The 12,500-nt window shown below is 42.0% G+C and overlaps 1 protein-coding gene across 15 annotated transcripts in view; it reads left to right on the top strand.

Annotated features, from left to right (window-relative positions):
• Positions 1-11,467: 11,467 nt before the first annotated feature.
• The window catches only part of LOC125036756, a 79,305-nt gene continuing 78,272 nt past the window's right edge, over positions 11,468-12,500 (top strand). For 7 of the 15 annotated variants that reach the window (XM_047629620.1, XM_047629619.1, XM_047629633.1 and 4 more), the window contains exon 1: positions 11,891-12,053. The gene's annotated coding sequence lies outside the window, so the exon portion shown is untranslated. Of the gene's footprint in view, positions 11,556-11,715; positions 11,831-11,884; positions 12,143-12,281 lie in introns of those variants that run through there. The other 8 variants (XM_047629631.1, XM_047629618.1, XM_047629627.1 and 5 more) reach the window with 7 other exon arrangements.

The raw sequence follows: 12,500 nt of genomic DNA, 5'->3' as shown, positions 1-12,500 counted from the left end.
ACCAAGTACTGGAGCACGTGGACCAGGCGGATAGTGCTTACCTGCAGATATAAACACTTACATAATAAAATAGGCTTCCTAGAAATCAACATTTTTGGTACACTTTTTTGAGGGGGAGGGAGGTCTCCAAAAAGTGTGTTTTCTACACGATAAGAACTTTCATCGTAAGGTTTGAAAGCAATTGATTTTGATGACGAGCGTAGCTACGTAATGTTAGCTATTAGAGACAGAAGTGATGCCAGAATAGTGATAAAGTTCGATGTCTTGAACTCTAAAAACGTAATAATAATAATGCTGAGCAACGAACATCTATATTGCAACTACTACTTCAGGATTTACTTGAACAAGGCCTATAGTCTTTAGGCCTGTAGTTATATCGCCTTACATTATGAAATGCCTCGAAGACATTCTAAGAAATTATTTGTGCAACAACGCCGATGCCTTGAGGAACCTTCTACAGCTCAGGAGGCTAGTCTGAAGTCAGCTGAAATCAGTCATCATTCAGACAGGACCAATGCACAGTCCGGAATGATATTCATTGGATTTAATACAATTCAAGCACATAGGTTGTCAAATAAATAGTTAGGGATTATAGTACATTAAGGATCATTTTATCTACTCATATAACTTTTATTTTGTTTTTAGAATATAGCCGCAGAGTATTATATAAACCGGAAAGTAAGTAAGCTGCCGCAATAGGAAGCTACCTTCAGCTCTGGCAACCCCTCACTACCCTGTAACCACACACTAAGGAGCTGCTCATTCTCTCGCTCCGAAACCTGCAGGCACCCGGGCATCGTGCGGGTGTTGCCAGTGCGTAATTTCCAACGGCGACCAAGCCTCCAGACGAGCGCACACCTCGTGGGCTTGGGCAAGGCGGCGTCTCGGGGCGGCTGCAAGCAGGCGTCTAGGCCTAATGGTCCGAGCGAGGAAGCACTCGGGGAGAATCATTCGGATGACTCACTGACGGAGGAGGTGATGCCGCTCTGAGATGCGCAAGACAGATATAAAGTGAAATGAAGGTGAAATGTGAGAGACAAATGTAGTGGCGAATCCAGGTTGTCTCCACCGTGACAATTACATGCATGTAAGAAATCTTGCCTCTCGTGCTTTTAGCAAGGAAAACGATACATATATACAAAGAAATATATCTGGCTTAAATAATATGTACATTTTATTTCGGCCGACATTTTCTGATTAGTTTCACCACAACCGTATTTACATTGTTTCCTATATTACTCACACATTTCTGTCTCTCAAAAATGGCTGTGGGAGCGAACAGATTTCACCCGGGAGCGCCGCCTGGACCCAGTTGTGCCAGTGGGAGGCCCCGCAAGGCACGGGCGACCCTCGCCAGGTCGCGGCCGGAAAGGCACTCCGGAGACGGGGAAACAAGTGGCCTCAGAGGAAGCACGGAATTTGGGTAACATTGCTGCCAGCATCCAGGCTCCGACGCGAGGCCGGCCGATCCCCAGCGGCCTTTGTTGCTCACCCGTTTTGGCTTCCTCCTTGTGGATCATTTTTGATTTGATTTTATGAGCAATTCTTATGAGATATGATATAGACATATATGTGCAAGTGTATGTGTGTGTAGTATATATATATATATATATATATATATATATATATATATATATATATATATATGTGTGTGTGTGTGTGTGTGTGTATATACATATATATGTGTGTGTAAATATCTATATGTATATACATATGAATGTATATATATATACATACACTCACATAAATACACACACACACACACACGCACACGCACACACACACACACTCATACATATATTCTTACACATATATGTAAATATGTATATATATGTATGTATATATATACATACATACTCACACAAACACAAACGCACACACATATATATATATATACATATCGACGGCCACCTTCAGTCGATGTCGACTATGGCATTATTGTGTCTACCTTTGAACATGCACGGACTGAACTACAGGGGTGTGCATTTATACACGCAAATTTTGAATTAGTTTTACTTAGATATGATAGCGATGCCCGATTGCTGCCTTGCAGTTCATGGTGTTTGGTCAAAGACAACCAACTGCCTTGTGGCATCTAAGAGATGAAAAGGTTTCGGGAGTCAACCTTGAGGACAATTCCGGAGCTGGAGTCCCTTAGGCAGTTAGTTGTCGCTTCAGACCACGTTCTGGCAACTCCTGCGACGCCGCTGGTGCCACACCGTATTGCTCTATGCCATTCCTTTGGATCCGCCACCTGCGTGGAGAGAGGGAGCCTCTGCAGGGGCAACAGCTTGCTCCTCACATTATTCGCCCAGGGATTGACTCTACCTATACCGGAGTGGGTAGAGACAATAATGCCATAGTTGACATCGACTGAAGGTGGCCGTCGATATACATATACATATACATACACACACCCATACATATATATACATATATATATATATATATATATATATATATATATATATATGTATGTATATGTGTGTATACAGACACAGACATATATATGTGTGTGTGTGTTTATATATATATATATACATATATATACATATATATATGCATATACATACATACACATACATACATACATACACACACGCACACACATATATAATATATATATATATATATATATATATATATATACACACATATACGTATACATATATATATTGCTACAACTGCCGCCATTCCGTCTGCAATTGCCGATTTATCGTCGCGAAATCTTGAATTGAAAAACAAACGTCTTGACCCCAAACGACCTCGTTGGAGAACAAGCGATGCGACCTCCGCGCCACTTCTCAAGACGCTGCCCTGCGAACCCGCCGAGAAGGCCTATCGAAGAGGGCAAGAAAGCCGGAAAAAAAGTTGTTCAGCCATTGAACTGGGCAGCTCGGTCAACTAATCTCGCTACTCCTCAGCTGTGACCTCAAGAATCTTGTGACTTTATACTACAGGAAATCGTAAGATATATATTTATATCAAAGCATATTTACAATGAGAATATTGATGGTGTTTCTTAAGGATATTCATTCATGGTTTTTGTGTGATGGTTTACGGGTAATGTAAAATATTGGTAATGGGTTGGGGTTTTGAGAAAATAAAAATAAAACATTACTTGCGTTTTATGCATTTCCATGAAAATAATATAAAACATAAATAAAAAGAAATAAATACTAAACTAAGTAAATAAATATACAACTCTACTACGTGATTTTAATAAACTAAATATACTCTAAGAAACTGGAAAATATCATAGTACATGGAGGATAAACCTATTGCATCAAACTTTATTATGAACTTGTAGTTACATCATTCCCCTAGAATAAAACTAAATCTCATCAAACAACTACATCCGTAATATGTACAGTAAATGTGTGCATGTGAATATACATACATATATATATATATATATATATATATATATATATATATGTGTGTGTGTGTGTGTGTGTGTGTGTGTGTGTGTGTGTGTGTGTGTGTATATGTATATATACATACATACGTGTATACATATATGTTTGTATGTATACATATACATATATATGTGCATGTGTGTATATATATATTTATTTATTTATTAATATGAACACTGCCCTCCAAAGTCAAAGAACAGTATCTGTAAAATTATGATTTTGAGAAAAATTTCTTTATACGCGGTGCCGTCGCTTCCTTTCGGTAGATAGTTCCAATATGAATTGTAAAAAAAAATGGAATCTGAGCTGTCCAGAGGTTGGAGATTGTGTATTAAAGTCTTTTGGGTTTCAGAGCACAATTTAGACAAAGATGTAGATACTGTTGTTTAACTTTGTGGGCAGTGTATATATATGTATGTATATATATATATATATATATATATATATATATACACACACACACACACTCACACACACACACCGCACATACACACATATACATATATATATATATATATATATATATATATATATATATATATATATGTATGTATATATATATGTATGTATATATATACATACATACATACATACATACATACATACATACATACACACACACACACACACACATATATATATATATATACTAAGTAAATAAATATACAATTCTACTACGTGATTTTAATCAACTAATATATATATATATATATATATATATATATATATATATATATACACACATATATGTGTGTGTGTGTATGTGTTATATATATATATATATATATATACATCACACACACGTGTATATGTGTACATACATGTATGTACACACATATTTACACACATATGTACACACATAGTTCATTACCTGAAAGTTCTTCTATATTACTCCCTAACTGTCAAGATTTTGAAATACAGCTCATGCCCCGAGTTGCTGCACAATAAGTACAGCGCACAATAAAGATGACTGTAACCACGCCAGAACCAGCACCATCACGCAACTAAGCGCACGCCGGATCGAATAAGGTCTTGTGCCTGTGACCAGTACTGACGCAGGTCCCTTACGAGGAAACTTTTTATGCTGGTTAGTGGCGCTCCGTTTGTTCTTTGTGAGGAATTCCTGGTCACGCTGTTTGCTGAGATGTGTGTTTTTGCGAGACTGTGCTGTGATATCGGCTTGGATTCTCGACTAAAAATATTAACCAGTCGATGGCTTCGTCTGCTGTGTGATGCGCTTCTTGATTTATTTAAAGCATTAAAGCTTATTGTCTGCCCTCTTGTTTATATTACCACCCAAGGTTATTACCTGTTGCCGGTTTGTAGTACAACGTTAGGACGTGCCTCCTCCTACGCAGACTGTGTCGGCCTTTGAAGAGGCATAAATTGCACTGGCTTCAAATAATGCTATGTATATAGAATCCCTGCAAAAATGTCTAATTCATTTAGCAGAACAAAATATAGGTGCAGAGGGAGGGAGCGAGCGCAGGGCGGCGGTTCGGGTCCATCGTAAACACGGGGCCGAACCGCCCCCCCTAAGAGGAAGGGGATGGCGTCTGCCTAGAAAGCACATGCTATCCCGAGAAAATGCTTTATTCCCGCGCAATTTACGGGCGTTATGGGGCAAGTATTGATGAAGGAACATTTATAATTCAAACAAAACATCTTGCAGTAGATTTTAAAGATATGAAATCGAATAACTCAGTCAGCCACATATTTTCAAATACCATGCGTAAATACGGACGTTTCTGGTGCATTTCCATTAGAATATTAACTGCGGCGTGGACAACGAGGCTAAAATATTCCCGTGAGTAAAGGTTGCCTGGCGAGTACACGAGAAACCGCCAAAACGTTTGAATTTAAACCTCGGCCATAACCGGTCCGGCGAGGGAGACCATGGCTCGTGTTAGAACGGCCACCCAGGACCCGCGGCCTCCGGTCGATCGTTAGGGTGGCTGTCCTCTGGGCAGGTGTAGCGATGCCCGCGGGAAATCCTCGCCTCGGCCCCTCTCGATCGGCGTGGGGGCATTTCTGCCAGGGAATGCTTATGTTGCCCCCAAATGTTGCTGATGAAAATTACGCAAGGCCAAAATGTCGCAGACGTTTGGCGTCATGCCCGAAGTGGTCAGTTTGTATTAACGGACTTCAAAGTGAAGTGCTCGTACGCCTGGCAGAGGGTAGGATTCTTGCCCTGAGGCGCCGGAGAGTTTGTCATACTGTGTTTTTTCGCACTAGAATGACACTTAATTTTAAAACATTACCGCGGTACAAACACAGATATGCATATATATATATATGTATATATATATATATAGAGAGAGAGAGAGAGAAAGAGAGAGAGAGACTAGATAAAATATATATTCATGTTTAATGTCGAAAGCAATAATATTCTCTGATCCGGGCATTTAAATGTCAGCGGTGTCATCGCGCTCCGAAATTAAACGTACCCACGGATTGTATACACTGGCGAGCATGGACTATGGCTCCTCATAAACATACAGCGCCGGTATGTAATTCATTGAAATTCTATGAGTTCCAGTGCGGAGTCTGATCGCCCGCGCGCAGCAGGACGCGCATAAGTAATACCCAGACTGAGGTAGGCCTACTTGAACACGCTGCGCTGTGCCGCGGGAATTGTAAGCAGACGCCCGAAGGCAACGGCAAGGAAGGGAAGAAAAAAAGCGAATCCTTGATTCTCGCACAAGAAAGGTGTAGAGGACAGAGAGATGTGGCTTTGCTACGAGAAAACAGGGTCTTCGTGATTTGTGATAAGAAGCCAGCCTGCTGCCGGGCGGACCGGCGGCTGTAGAAAATGTTCTTTTGCAAGTGACATAGAATCTGAAAGCGTTTTTTTTACGAAGTGGAACAAGTTCAACATATTTAAGTTTCATATTTGCCCTCTACCCTCCCACCCCCTCTGCCCTCTCTCGCATTCCTTCCGACAGAAAATTCCCAGGATAAGCTTTGGTCATAAGTAACTGAGACTCTCATGTCGAAAGAGAAACAAACAAACAGAACACTTCCGCGGATCTATTATGTCAAAAGGGATCAGGTCAGGTCAGTCCCTGGTGAACCGTGACCTATCTTCCCAGGCCCAAGTCACCATTACTGTACTTGCCTCCCCCCCCCCCCCCTCCCCTCCATCTTCCCACGGACGGCTCGGCATTCCTGGTCCGGAATCACAAGTGGCCGGCTAGCGACACCACGGCGCGATGTTGCTTATTTTCGCGACGTGTTTAGTCGTACATTTGTAACCTATGTGTACTTACGATCTATCTATCTATCAATTACACGCACACACACACACAAACATATATATATATATATATATATATATATATATGTGTGTGTGTGTGTGTGTATACCTGCTCGATATATATACATGCACACACCCACACACACACACACACACACACACACACACACACACACACACAGACACACACATATATATATATATATATATATATATATATATATATATATGTATGTATGTATATACATATATATATACATATATGTTTGTATGTGTGTGTATAAATACACACACCCGTACATCCCCCCCTACACATATATACATTATATATATACATACATATATGTTTATTTGTATGTGTGCGTATAGACACACACATATGTATGTATGTATATGTATATATATGTGTGTGTGTGTTTGCGTGTGTGGGTGTGTATATATATATATAAAATATATATGTATGTATGTATACTTATACAGGTTTTGAGGCTGGAGCATGCTCCTCAAGCGTGCATTTTTTTCGCTCAGCTCGGCCTGCCTTCAGGAGGGGCGCCTGCAGGGGGGGGGGGGGCGCAGGAGGAGACCCAAGAAGGAAGGCGAGGCCGCACAGGATTTGCGTGATTTCGATAAGGTATTTCCCACGAGCGATACCCACGGCAGAAGTGACAGTGCCGGCAGCATTAAGAATCCTAAAGGTAATTTTAAACACAGTAATAATGATTATAATAATAGTACCGATGTCAAAAAAACAAAAAACATTACTTTAACATAACAATAACAATAGCTAATGATATCAATGAGAGTAACGGCGATGATGAAAATCAGTCATATTAGAGACAGCAATGATAACAATAATCATAATGATGGCAATTAACGGCAGCTTGATGATGACAATGATGACATCACAACATCACCACAACTGCCGAGAACACAACCCGAGGGATGTTCCGAAAGGGAGGGCGGGCGGCCAGGGCGGAAGGGAGGGGGGGCGGACTAGGAGATCAATAAGAGCAAGTGCGGGCGGGGAGGAGGGAGGAGGGCCGGGGGAGGAGGGGCGGGGAGGAGGGAGGAGGGCCGGGGGAGGAGGGGCGGGGAGGAGTGAGCAGGGCCGGGGGAGGAGGGAAGGAAGAAGGGGCGGGGAGGAGGGAGGAAGGGAAGGAGGGGCGGGGAGGAAGAAGGGAAGCTGTGAGCTTATGATAATAGTAGCAAGAATGATGGATATAATATTAAAAATGATAACAGTGATAATAGTCCTAATTATGATAATAAGAGAAATGATAAAAATAATAAATATAATAATAATAATAACCACAATAACTATAATGATAATAAAAATGATAACATAAATCATTATTATTATTATTATTATCATCATTGTTAATATAAGTATTATTATTATCGCTATTTACAATATTATCCTTATTATTAATAATAATATTATCATCATTATAATAATTTTTGTCTTCATTTCTATTATTATTGTTACTATTATTATTACTATTGATATCATTATTATTATCATTATTATTATCATTATCATTATTGTTGTTATTGTTATCTTTTTTTTATTATTGTTATTATTATTGTTACTATTATTATCATCAATATTATTATTACCATTATTATTATTATCATCGTTATTATCATTATTATCATTATCATTATTATCATTGTTGTTATTATCATTATTATCATCATTATTATTATTATCATTTATATCATTATTATCATTATGGTTATTATCATTATTATCATTACCATAGCTATTATTGTCATTATTATAATTAATATTAATATTATTATTATCATTAATTATTATTATTAATGATAATAACAATAATAGTAGTAGCAGTAGTAGTAATGCTAATGATAGCAATGATAAAGATAATGATAGTGATGATAATAACAATAACAACAATATGATCATAATAATAGTTTTTGTTGTTATCATTATCGTCATTGTTATTATACTGATAAAGATAGTAAGAGTAATCAAAATATAATGCCCATGATTATGAGATTGATGATAGTAATAATAATAAAAATAATAGTAACACTATCATTAATGATAATGATGATGATAATGATGATCATTATCATCATTATTATTATTATCATTATTATCATCATCATTATTATTGTGATAATAATAATAAAAATAATGATAACAATAATAATGATGATTGTAATAACAATAGTAATGATAATAATAATGATAATGATGATAATGATAATAGTAATAATAGTGATGATGGTGATAATAATAATAATAATAAGAAGAAGAAGAAGAAGAATAACAATGATAATAATTATCATTATCATCATTAGATTGAAAACAATAATAAAGACAATAATAATGAATATGAATAAGAATAAGAAGCTTGGTAAATAATATATTATTACTACTACTACTATTACTATTAGTATTGTTATTACTATTATTATTATTATTATTATTATTATTATTATTAATATCATCATCATATATCACTATCATTATCATCATTATAACTGCTGGTCACATCGATGGTTATGATAATCGGGCCCTTACCGCCACCATCGTGGGGGAGGGACCGCCGCCGCCGCCCTCACCAGGGCATTTGCAACGGCCGGATCGACAGGAGCTGCCAGCGGAGGCATCGAAGAGCAGCAGAGTCGAAGGGAAGCCTCGATGAATTGAAAGCTTTATTTACATGGAAAACATTCCCGGCAAAAAGAAACGGGAGCTTCAGTTGGTTAAAGTTTTATCGACTACAGCGGCCTATCAGTCAGACATGAGCCCGGCCGGAGGGAGGGGGCGCAGGATCGCGATCAGCTCCACAAACAGCCTGATTTTGTTGTCGGGAATTCTCTCGTGGCATCCGGGGCGACGCCGGAGTGGCAGGGCGCAGATTTAAACAATGTGAGGCATTGTGGCTCAGATTGCGGGTCTAAGGTGACGTCCTTTCTGCAGAGATGATGTCATTTTGAATTTTGAATCCGGAAAGTCATTTTGACGCGCTATTTAGTACAGCAGAGAGGAGTGTGGACTTACCAAATCACGCTGTGGCATAGGGTATATTTCCTAAAGTACGGAATTTGCATCCGTCTCATACCACGAATACATTCTGTAGTGATAAACAAGGGTAAACATTTTGATTACTATTTATTATTCTCTCGACCTTGAGTTTGACCCCACAGGTAAGGAGGCAGGTGGAGAGATAAGAGAAACTGAAAATCATGCGACGGGAGGGAAAGAGTTACAGAGATAAGAGGTCACCTGCCTCGCCTCACCGTAGACACGCACGGAAATGTTACAACTGATTTAGTACTATGGTGATGATCGCATCGTTCGAGCGCCCGTGGGAGAGGCAGGCGAAGGGGGTTCTACGGGGATACTGGGGTCAGAGGATGCGAGTGGTAAACGAAGGGCGCAAGGAACGGGTCTTCCTGACGGGCAAGTGATCTCCATCTGAATGGGAGAGGATGTGTGCTGGGAGGCGGTGGGCGGTGCTCCGAGAAAGAGCTGTTGAAGCTGCACACAAGCAAGGTTCGAAGGACGATGAGATATAGATCGAAAATATGAAAGCGAAGGCAAATGTGATCGAAAAAGCTCTGTAGCAGAAAGATAGGAAGAGCCAGAGAGAGCCGGGTACAGCCAGAGAAAGTTAGGAAGAGAGGCCAGGGTGAGCCAGAGGAAGTTAGGAAGAGAGGCCAGGGAGAGCCAGAGGAAGTTAGGAAAAGAGGCTAGGGAGGGCCAGAGGAAGTTAGGAAGAGAGGCCAGGGAGAGCCAAAGGAAGTTAGGAAGAGAGGTCAGGGAGAGCCAAAGGAAGCTAGGGAGAGCCAGAGGGAACTAGGGAGAGCCAGAGGGAGCTAGGGAGAGCCAGGGAGAGCCAGAGGGAGCTAGGGAGAGCCAGGGGGAGCCAGAGGGAGCTAGGGAGATCCAAAGAGTGAGACAGGGAGAGCCAGAGGAAGCCAGAGGGAGTTAGAGAGAGCCTGGGATAGCCAGGAATAGCTAGAGGGAGCCAGAGAAAGCCAGGGAAAGCCGAACGGAGTAAGGGTGAGCCAGGGGAAGCAGGGAAAGCCAGACGGAGCCAGGGAGAGCCAGAGAGAGCCAGGAATAGCTTAAGGGAGGCAGAGGGAGGTAGGGAGAGCCAGAAAGAGCCAGATGAAGCTTGGGAGAGCCAGGGAGAGCCATTGGTAGCCAGAGGCCTAGAGAGTCATTACGGGGCAGCACCAGAGAGACAGCCACTTAGAGGCCCCTTCGAAGGCGACAGTTCGTTGAGGAGCAGCGTCGGTAACCTATCTTTTCCTGCGGTGGCAATCGCAACCACAGTTAGATCTACGAAGAGTGCAGCAGAGTAGGATGGCGTGGGAACGTTAAAGGTGAATACAGAACCATATATGGTGACAAATTCGATGCCTGTAAGGCACTTTGGGTGTGGCACAGAATGTTAGCAACATGGTATGGTGTGGTAGGAAGCGTTAAATGGAAGTGTATACTGTTGAGACGTGCTTCCACTTAAGGAATAGTGCTGTAGCGGTGCGGTTGTGATAGGCGGTGCTCTGGTTTAGTGAAGGACGCACAGCAAGGTGCCACCATGATTGTGCGGTTGACACGAACTGACAGCACCACGGAGCGGCCAGCGTGGCAGCAGCACTGTTATCTGCATGACGATCGCATATGGTGGAAGCGAGGAGGTGGAGGATGGCACACTATGAGACGGCAGCGTGACTGTGTGGAAGACACGGTGGAGCGAGTCGGGGGAGCCGTGGCGATACGAGCAATGTTGTGAGTGCGAGAGCCCCTCGGCCGTGTGTGGGAGTGGTAGCAAGTGGATCGTGCGGGGCGGGAGCCATGACCTGTGCGTGGATGATGGGGAAGCGTTCAGCCATGAGGGGTAGGTGACGGAGGCACTGAAGTAGAAGCAGAAGATGGGTCGTGGTAAAGATATTGCGGTGTGGTGGCGAGAGCTGTGGGGGGCCAGGATCCAGGACCGACGCTGGGTCCCGGGCCGTTGCTTGAAGCCGCGTTTCCTCGCTATGTTATGCGAGTGACTGGTGGCGCGCAGGCCCTAACGCGTCGACGCGGCGGGTTCTTCCCCAGTGGCGCCCTTCTTCGGCATATTGTGACTTGTGGCTGACCTAGGCAGCCTCTTCACGCACCCAGCACACTGTAATGATAGTTCGACAAACCCCACAAGGACAATCTTCATCGAAAACTTGTCCTGCGAAGGGGAAGGAAAAATCGTTACTCGGCACCCCTGGTTCGCCAAGCCACGCCGACCCTCGTCCCCGGGTCAGTCATAGCCGGGCCGCTGAAGGAGGAAGACTGGCGCGCTCTGAGTCGACCCGAAGATGTGATAAAGTAGGGGGACGCAGTGGAGAACACACGATCGGTAATTCGCAGAGTGAAGATTATGGCTCGGATCTTAAGCCGAAACAAAGCAGAAGTGGAAACATTAGCGGGATGAGTGCGAAACGAATGGTTTGTGGTCTTAAAAAGACTTTCTGGAGAAAAACAGCCTCTGAACCCGAGCAAGGTGCGAGGAAGACGAGTGTTTAAAATCAATAGAACAGCTAGAATGCAGGCGAGACAAGTGGCGTAATTTAGTGTACAGACTTGTCAGTGGTGACCGATATTCATCATCGGAATGTACAGCAAAGCGTCCATTGATTTTCCCGAGCAAATTGCATGCAAGAAACGCCACACTTGCATTAGGAGCGCGTGTGTGTGTGTATGTGTGTGTCGTGCTCCCTGACCGAGGGTGCTCGAGTCTGGCTGTCCTGTGTGCTTCGGGCTTGTCCTTCTGTTCATCTCGGAGGGCGAGGGTCAGTTATGTCTC

This window comes from Penaeus chinensis, chromosome 21 (assembly GCF_019202785.1).
Source record: "Penaeus chinensis breed Huanghai No. 1 chromosome 21, ASM1920278v2, whole genome shotgun sequence".
Lineage (NCBI taxonomy): Eukaryota > Metazoa > Arthropoda > Malacostraca > Decapoda > Penaeidae > Penaeus > Penaeus chinensis.
Note: the sequence above shows the minus strand (reverse complement) of the source record. Positions and strands in the feature narration are given on the sequence as shown.